At 37.4% G+C, this 9416-nt stretch overlaps 1 protein-coding gene across 1 annotated transcript in view; it reads left to right on the top strand.

Moving 5' to 3' along the window:
• The first annotated feature begins 3095 nt into the window (after nt 1-3095).
• Nucleotides 3096-9416, top strand: part of NIPBL (NIPBL cohesin loading factor) — a 157964-nt gene continuing 151643 nt past the window's right edge. The window contains exons 1-2 of the mRNA XM_030236653.2: nt 3096-3235; nt 4139-4290. The gene's annotated coding sequence lies outside the window, so the exon portion shown is untranslated. The remainder of the gene's footprint in view (nt 3236-4138; nt 4291-9416) is intronic.

Here is a 9416-nt window from a genome sequence, read left to right as displayed (position 1 = left end):
AAGACCCCAAACCAAGCAAACAACAAAACACAAAACCCAAAGAATTGTAGCCATCTTGCAAGATTGTAGTGTTAGAGTAAAAAGCACATTTCTACCTAGAGAGGGATCAAGAGGTCAACAGAATCAAACACCACTTCAAAAGTTCCCAGTGCTCATAACACTTTTGTGGTATGAAAAGGAAGGCCCTACATTTGATTGAAGACAAGCAAACAACAAAATTCACTAGGTGAGTACAATACCCTACTTTACACTTTTTTTTTAAGAGCTCATCCAACTCTAAGCAAAACCAGACATTACTCACTTGCAATGTTTTAAACAAAATCTTGTGTTTTATTGTTGTTATTTTTGCAAAATTAGTTTTCCTTCTACTTTCACTTTCGAAGACCATGTTTACAGTTGTACACCATGTGTGCTTTCCAGATTAGATAGCCAGGCCTGATGTTGAAACATAAACTGAAAGTGCAAAACACTTTTCAGACAAGAAGTCATGCAGCATATTCCAATGTCTAGTATGGTAAAGGAAAATATTATTTTAATATTCATGATTTGTCAGACACCAGCACAAGTAACTCATCTTGCTTGGCCTTAAGCAGACAAAGAACTCAAATTTGTAGATCCATTCATATCATTTGAGAGGTTTCTAGAAAAAGCTCTCCGGCACTCATGCAACTTGCAGAAGTTTTTCTACCAGAAGTCTTTCCACATGTTCCTGGCTACCAATGAAGGCCTAATAATTAATAATTTGGATTAATTTTAGTAAATTGGAGTAAAATCACCGATTTCTTCTTGCATTTACTTTAAGCTATATTCCTTCCCTTCTTCCTAAAAAATGTAAATGGCTCTTGCCATATGGTTCGGTATGGCTCAGGCCATTATCCTGTGAAATCAGAGAATAAAAAAGAAAGGAAAGGATAAGCATGGTTTTGAGAAGGAATATTGACCTGGAAAATTTGTCAAAGATGGAAGATACTGAAAGGAAAATGTTTAATTGTAGGCATTAACATCTGCGTAAACACCACAGGGATCCAGTACTGTGACTCTAGGAGATAATGTGAGGAAAGGAAATGGAATTTCTAGTATTTAATCTGGCAATAGACTGAAGAGGCTAAGAACTGAGAAGAAGATTATGGGTTTTTTTACATGCTTTTATTTTTTTTAACAAAAACTTTTTGAGGGATTGAGTTGCCACTTGAAGTTAAGAAGAAACAGGAACAGAGATATAAGGAATAGTAAAGAAAAAAGACAAAACCTGAAATTTCAGCTAAATGACCCTTTGCATAACATTCTTTTAAAAAGTAAGTACAAAATTTACAATTTTGTTTAATCTCCCGGCAACTGCAGTTGGGAAAGATTTTATGTCAAAACCCCATACCATCTTACCTTAAACATTTACATGCTTAAATTGGGAAAGGCAGGTTGGGACCCCAGCACTGAGGGTCAGCACACCTCCATTTCTCCAGTTATTGCTGAAGAGCTTCTGAGAGGTGACTGGTAGGAAAGATGTGTGCTAATGTCTTTACAAACAATTCTGTGGGTGAAGGAATGGGTGTTAACGTCTTAGGAACGGGTCTTAATATCTCTACTGACTTCAAGCCGAAGGTTTGTTACAGATCCCAGACAGCTTGACTCCTGAAACAGGCAAGGGCCCGCGCAAGCCTCAGCTTCCGAAGTTTGGGGTAAAATAACAGGTTCAAGGGGGAATATGTGGTAGGTGGCTCGGGAAGGCTGTACTTTCCTAGTACCTCAGCTGGTGGGGGAAGGCAGAAGGCAACATGCAGCCGGAGCTTAGGATAGAAGGAGGCCGCACCCTCTAAAGCCTCGAGAGAGAAACCCCGCGGGCCTGTGCCCGGGTGCACTCTCTGCCATTATGCGAGTGAAGTTGCAGGACTCCTCTGACTCCTTTATGGACGCTGGCTTTTCACAGCGTGTTTTTCCGTACATGCCTGAGCCCACCGGAGGAAAGCAGCCGCTCCCCGGGCTGAGCGGAGGCGATGCTCCGTCTGCAGGGATGGGGAGAATGCTCACCTGGGGCACAGGTAGGGGCCGTCCATACAGCGTCTACAAAATTCTCCACTGGGAATCATAGAAACAAACAAACCAGCAAACAAACATACAAAAACAAACAAACCAGCAAACAAGCAACCAAAAAGGACACACACAGAGGCCAGTTTACCAATTACTATTTAAAACTTGTCACACGTTTCCACAACACTACGAAGAAGACGTGTTGGAAGACTATCAGAAGGCATTTAAGGCCGTTTAGCGGGTGGGTGGTCGCTGCCCCCGCTTCACACAGCCTGTGTGAAGTGTGTTCACTATCCTGACCTGCCTGCGGTGCTCCAACGTAGCAGAACCCCGAGGCAGGCTCCCCCCCGCGTTTCCTCCAGGCAGATTCTTTGGGATCGGCAGGAAAGGGGTTAAACGAGAAGGCTCGGATCCTGGAACCCGGCGGACTGTTCCATTACCTCCAGAGGGAGGACACACATACACATTGCTAATTTTTCGCCACCAGATAGTGTTAAGACTCGAAAAGGAAAGGTATAAGCAGTCGTTATAAAGCATAAGAAGCAGGTCTGTGAGTTAAAACAGGAGAACCTGAGGTAAAATTCTGAGGGCACCTCCGTCTTTTCTCCTGCGTGGGCAAGTTGCGCTCAACCCTGTCTGAGGGAGGAGGCAAGGCGGCACCCCGGTAGCGTGTTTGGGGCTCGCAGGGCGCACTAGGAGTTTTAGATACACTTTAATTTCTCCTTTCAGCATCGCTAGAGTCTTCCTCTTCCCTGGTGCTTATAACAGGCCTTGTTTGCCTAAGCGGGACTGGGAGGAGAGGAGGAAGGGCGGGCAGGAGAGCGGTGACGGCAGGAGGGTTCTGAGGTGACAAAGGCGCGGGAAGCGGCCGGAGCAGCCGGGGTGCTGCTCGGTCAAGGGGTCAGTGGTTTTCTTTAGCTCAAATAATTTTAGAATCTGTCGCGCCGAGCCCAGTGGAAGAGATGTGACAAATAGGTTTGGGAGTCCTGAGCATAAACGCGAGTAACTCGGCCGGATTTCACAGGCAGTGCTGGAGAGCCGGGACTGAGATCCGCCCCAGGCGGTTCGCGAACAGGCGGAAGGCGTCCTCGACATCTGCTCTCGCCAGTGTTTTGGAGTGTCCTAAAGACATTGTCTGTGTTCTTAAGGATCGACTTAATATGTCAGTATAGAACGAAAAACAAAAAGAGCCTTTTTTTTACTATTAATGGTAAGAATTAAGCAAGTGAGAAACTGGGTTCTTAGGTCTGACAGAAGGAAACGGGGTGCTTCAAGTCTTATGAAGGAGCTGGTTTAAAAGCAGATTTTAGTGATAGAGAGCTTTCCATCATACTAAAAATATTTCTGTGGAATCATAAACATGGGCAGTGCTTCCCAGGCAACTATAAAATGTCAAGCCCACTTCCTTTGAGAAACTCCAAAACTTAAAAGTGTTAACAAATTTAGAGCTTACAATGAGGGAATAGGAGGGGCATTGTCTTCGAGAAGCCAAATTAATTTTTGTAACATTTTCTTTTGTATTATTTATAAGAAGATTTCTTGTCTGCCTAATTGTTCTTCGGTACCAGCTCAGCAGTATTGTTTCAGTAATACTGTGGTAACATAGTATAGATGGAGAACCTACGTATTTCAGAGAAATCTGTGAGAGATTGAACTACATTATAACCTGCGTCCCTCTGGGGTGCAACAGTGAAACAGCTCTGTGAAGTGTGCTTTAATCATTGCACTGGCTTTTTTTTTTTTTTTTTGTGGCTAAATAAGGGTCTCAGTGCACTAGACTGGCAATCCAGAATTTTTCCTGAGCTCTACATCACCAAAAATAGCATTTAATTTAAAAAGTTGCAGTATGTTCTTGCAACCAAAGGGAAGTGTATATGCTGGAGAAAACCTATTGGATTAACAGTACTGTAAATTTTTACTTGGCACATAGAGAGTTCTAAGAGGTTATCCTTAAAATTTCTGCAGGTGGAACCCCCCTCCCCCCCCCAAAATTCCTAGGGGCAATAATTAAATATTAGTCTACAGCTACCTAAACATGTAGTTGTATTTCTATAGCCAGGTTATTAATGCTCTATAGCTTCCCAGACATTACATGTGAAATTTTCTATTTCAGGCATTTTGACAGCAGTAAATAGCATTTTGAATGAAATTTTTGGGAACTGGACAGATTATATCTATTACATGTGAAGAACATCAGCCATAAAGAAGTCTCATATAGACATCTCTGAACTGCTTTTAGAAGAGGGTAAAGCTGGTAGAGGCCTGGTAAGAAAATCTTCATTTAAATATACACGATTTTATTGTTGGGAGGGAAGATTATTCAAAGAGTAAGAAGGAAGAAGAAGGTGTAACTGCTAAAGTTAATCACTTTGGTAGATCTTGAATGTTCAGCTGTTACACGGTTTTACACTAACTTCATAACACCATGAAGGTCGCAGGAATGATAAAAAACACAATGTCCATCATAATGAAACAAAGCTTCACAAGCCAGGCCATGAAACATATACGTGAAACTCCTTTCCCCATAGGCCATATTATATTTTTGAGTTAATCATCAACAGTAAAGGAATACCAAGGATTTTTCTCACTTTTCAAGTTCTGGATGGTATTTATGAGAAGATATAAAAAATAAGGGGATGATAAGGATATCATGACTAACTGTAAAATAACACATACTTCCCAAAAAAATTCAGATGGACTAGAAAAAAATGCATTTACCTTTATAAATCTAGTTTTTAAAACCAAAACAAACTCCCTAAATATCTGTCTATCACTAATTTTTAGATGATCAGTTTTTCTTGAAATTTAATTCTAAAGGAAAACTCAGATATGGATAACATCTCTACTTGGCATGGCCCTAGGCTGGACAGTTAACTTCAGTACTTCTGAAGTTTATGAGGCAACATCCAGGTTTAGCAATATGCAAAGGTATTTACAGCAATCAAAAACACAGCAGAACATTTACATTTTAAATTAAAAACCAGATTGCAGTTACTAGTCTAAATAAAATTTGGTGTGAAAAAAATTTAGAAAAGGAAAGATCATATTTTTAGGTCTGCACATATATAACAAATATTTTGCAGTTTTTCATGTAAATACTTTTTGTGCTATTCTATAATTTAAACAGAAATTTATAGCATGGCTTTCGCAAATAATCTCTTTTCCAGCTGATTATCCCTTGTTTGACTGAAGTTTTTATCCAAACATTATTCAATCACAAATTCCTTTTTTACACTATTAAAATGGCATACCCACCAAAGGCAGTTTTTCATTCACTTTTTACTCAGAGTGCATTCTTCTTTGGCCATTTGGCTATTCTGTAAACACAATTTATAAGAAAAAAAATAAACCCAGTAAGATAATTTGTTATAGAGACATCCTCTTTTAAAGCCAGTGATTCTTTAAGTGAAGCAGATAGATGTTCACATCATGGATTATTTTGCCAATGAAGAAAAATCAAAATAGGAAAATAAAGTAAGGACTTTTGTATGCTCCCTCTAACCTCGGGAGCAAGTAAGAAGGCAACAATCCAAAACGTTAGGGAAAACACAGCCTAATGGCAGAGAAAAGATAAACATTGCCCAAGGAAATGCAGGAGGAAAAAAGCACTTTAACCAGAGAAGAGTAATCGCTAGTGTAGCCTGGAATAAACAAAACACCTTCTTAAGTCTGAAAAAGAGGGGAAATAGCAATGGAAGGTATGAAAGTAATGAATAAGTTTAGGAAAAAGTCTAGTGAATGAAACTATATCAAGTATTTTGTGATGTGTATGCACATATTTTCCTGACAGGGAAATGCATATTTTGAAAGCTGACAGGTTATTGTAATTTATGGATCTATTTAGAAAGCAACTGTCTTTAAAATTGACAATTATCTTTAAAATTCTTTCTTAATTTGACTTGGTTAGTGCAGTGTCTCTGGTCAGAAAAAAATAGATGGCATCAGATGCTTTGATGTACTCTATTTATAAAGATTGTGTGTACATTTTTTTCCTCTGAAACAATGTGAATGTTTCACTCAAAGTCTCAGCTCCTTTTTGGTTGATAGTCATCTTGAATCTCTCTTGCTCTGCTTTTCTTACAGCTACTTTCCCAGTGATTGCTCAGGCCTGTGTATGAGTATCTGTGTCTTCTCTGCATCTGTTTCAATGGCATTTTACATCTCTTTTTCTCACACATGCCTATCCTCAAATATCCAACAAAACATGTGCCAACCACACGTGTCTTTGTTTTTGGTGGTGACATGCACCCATGTTCTTGTGGAAACTGGTTCTTTTTTGTCAGAAAGTTAAACTAGTGATTTTACAGTGATTTTGAAGAGCACTGTCTATGACAATTAGCTGTAATGCATTTTATCTAACAGCAATTTTGTGGATAAGAGACCATATTCATAAATTGAACCCAGCATGGAAAACAATACCAGCAGTAGCACAGGTAAACAGATCACAGCCTCCTCAGGAGAGTCACTGTATCATTTTTCATATGAGTACTCACACCAGAATGCAATCAACAGTAGAAAAATTGTCAAACCTATAAAATGTACAATAATAATTCAAAACTACAAATTAACAATGCTGTGTACCTTAGCGGTCTTTCATTATCATAAAAATTTTAAAATTATTTCCACTTACCTATAAGCTTTAAGGAAACTGCTTATGCTTAGTGTGTTATTTCTCCAAACGTATACCATTGAGACAAAAATTTTCTATGGTGAATTCATCTTTTAAAAGATGAATTATATTTAAGAAACCTGAGGAAGTTGAACATGTTTTTAAAATAGAGGAGGATAAATACAGAAATGTAAATATCAAGCCCAGGAATTTAAATACATAATGATCCAAAACCGGACATTTTTCATAAATAGATCATTTTGATGTGATTTTTAAGCTGCATCATCTAGCCAGAGACATATATTTGCATTTAATTTGAACTTCTACAGGCGAACAGCTCAGTTTTCTGGACCACTTATTGTCCCTGTCAAAAGTTTAATTAAAAATTTTTAAATGGCTTTGTGCTTCAGAATGCACAGTATTGCAAGATTATGAGAAATTAAATAAGTGATAAATTTATACTGATTTCTGGTTAACTAATGGAGCATCCACACATCTTCCAAAGTCCTGACAAAGTAGTTGTAGTTGTATTCGTTCCTGTGGACATGCTGAGAAGCAAATTTCCAGCACATGTCCAGCTACATTTAGAAAAAAAAAAAAAATTAAGAAAGTAAAAGTTATAAATGGAATACTCAACATTCAGAAAATAACAGATGATGTTATATTTATCCTTACTCCTTTTTTATTCTTATCTTAAAATCAATAAATTATGCTTTAGAAATAATTTTCATTACAAATTGATGTTGACAGCCATAACCCAAAGGAGTGCAAAAGTTACTTGTGCTTATTTCATTTTATTGCACAATATGTTTTTTCCTCCCAATCTCACTGTAACATCCTTTTGTAAAGGCCACAGGATGTCTAAACCAAGAGGGACATCTGCTACAGGTTAAAAGTTTGGTTTAGACACTGTGTAGGACTTTTTAAAATGTCTTCATATGAACAAATATTTCAACTGATACACAAATTTCAATCAACTTACTTTTATCAGGTTTTTGAATAATTATAAGGTCATTAATTGCTTGAATAAAGAAATAATTAGAAATGTGAATGTGATTTATCCCTAGATGGGGAACTACAGTTTCTTCTTACCTTCCTTTTGTCAAGTCACTTTGAGAAGATTGCTTTAGGTGTGTCTATAAAGTACAACATAAATGGAACATGCATGAACATCGTAAATAATCTGTCTAAAAATTCCATATTAAAGTGTTTGAACAGACCTTGGCACAGGCTCAAAGCATGCCAGCTTGTACTTTCCCAGACAATTCCTGTGCACAATTTAGGCATGGGTGTTAGTCATGAACCATTCTCAATGGGCAAAACATGCACGTGACTACCCTAGGTAAAACATGGAACATTAGGTGGCTACAAGCTCCAATGCCAGAGAACAGTCCCAGGCATGTTTAACCTGATATTTATATGTAGCCATTTCATGCTTTGGCTGAGGATAATTAACACTTCTGAAGAATCAGGAAGTTCTGTCTTCCAAGGAAGCAGTTTTTAAAGGCCTGAGCCCAAGACACTTTTTTAAACATATGCTATATAGATAATCATATCTTTGTTTAAAATCTTCTTTTTCTGGCAAGTTCATTAAAAATTGACTGGCAAGGCATGTTATGATATTCTCAACTTTTTAAATGCATAGAAGTATGAATTTCTGAATACAGAGCTGAATACGATAGCCCTTAAGGCCAATTTTTAACTTCAGTCGTTTGCCAGAAGATGAATATCCACATTTATTTACTGGCCTGTGAAGTTCTGTATTGATTTAGCTTTACTTAAAAAGTGGAGAAACACAAAAAAAAAAAAAAAAGAGCTTGAATGGTTTTATATTTCTGTCTTAAAATTTTCCTAAGTGGGCCTCAATAACAGTCTTTTAGGAAATTAAGCAGTATTTCTTATGTGGCTAACATGACAGTAAGTTGTCCTCCCAGTGCCTAGACAAACCAAGAAAATTGAGAGGATAGATATCATCTCAATTTGGTTCTCAAATTAAGAACCATAAAGTATCCCCCCCCCCAAAAAATAAAAACCAAAAAAACCCAAACAAACAAACAAACAAAAAAAACTAAACCAACCAACCAACCACAACAACAAAAAGAAAACAAAATAAAAAAAACCCCAACCACCTCAAAAATTATGGGAAATCACGGCAGGTATCAGGAATGATACCTGCCTCCGTTCTGAAGTCCAGCAATGGTGAGAAAAGAGCCTAAAGAACATCATTGGCAGTGTGTAACAGATCAGTTATCTTACCTAAAAAGTCAGCTACTGTTAGGTCTGGTTTTATGGCCCTAGTATAACAATTCTGGGACAGTCTACTTGTCCAGCAGTCTATCATTGGCCTTTTTCAATTATATAATGTGTCATGTACATTTTATAGCCTAAATTACATGTTTTCATTTTCTTTATTTTAACTTTATTCAGAATCCCTAGTACTTTGCATAATTAAGAGTTTACTTTAACATTCAAATGAAAGTAGCAGAGTTTTGTCTTGTCATTTTTTCTCCATAGAAACATTATTGTACATTTTAATATATATGCCTGCCATAGAATTCCTACTGTGTACAAACAGAAGCTCATTCTTAACATGGTAGAGATAATGCAAGTTTGTCACTTAAAATGAAAAATACAATTTAATTTCATATTAAATTCTTTTTAGTCAATTAAGCTAAATAATTAGAAGAAGGAAAAAATATTGCCTCCTTTTGGCTTACCAGGAAAAATAAATAAAAATCAGTAGTCTCCATGAAGTTGTAAACTTAAAGCAAGTAACTATATA

Source organism: Serinus canaria, chromosome Z, assembly GCF_022539315.1.
Source record: "Serinus canaria isolate serCan28SL12 chromosome Z, serCan2020, whole genome shotgun sequence".
Lineage (NCBI taxonomy): Eukaryota > Metazoa > Chordata > Aves > Passeriformes > Fringillidae > Serinus > Serinus canaria.
The sequence above is the reverse complement of the archived record's forward strand: the minus strand, read 5'-3'. Positions and strand labels throughout refer to the sequence as shown.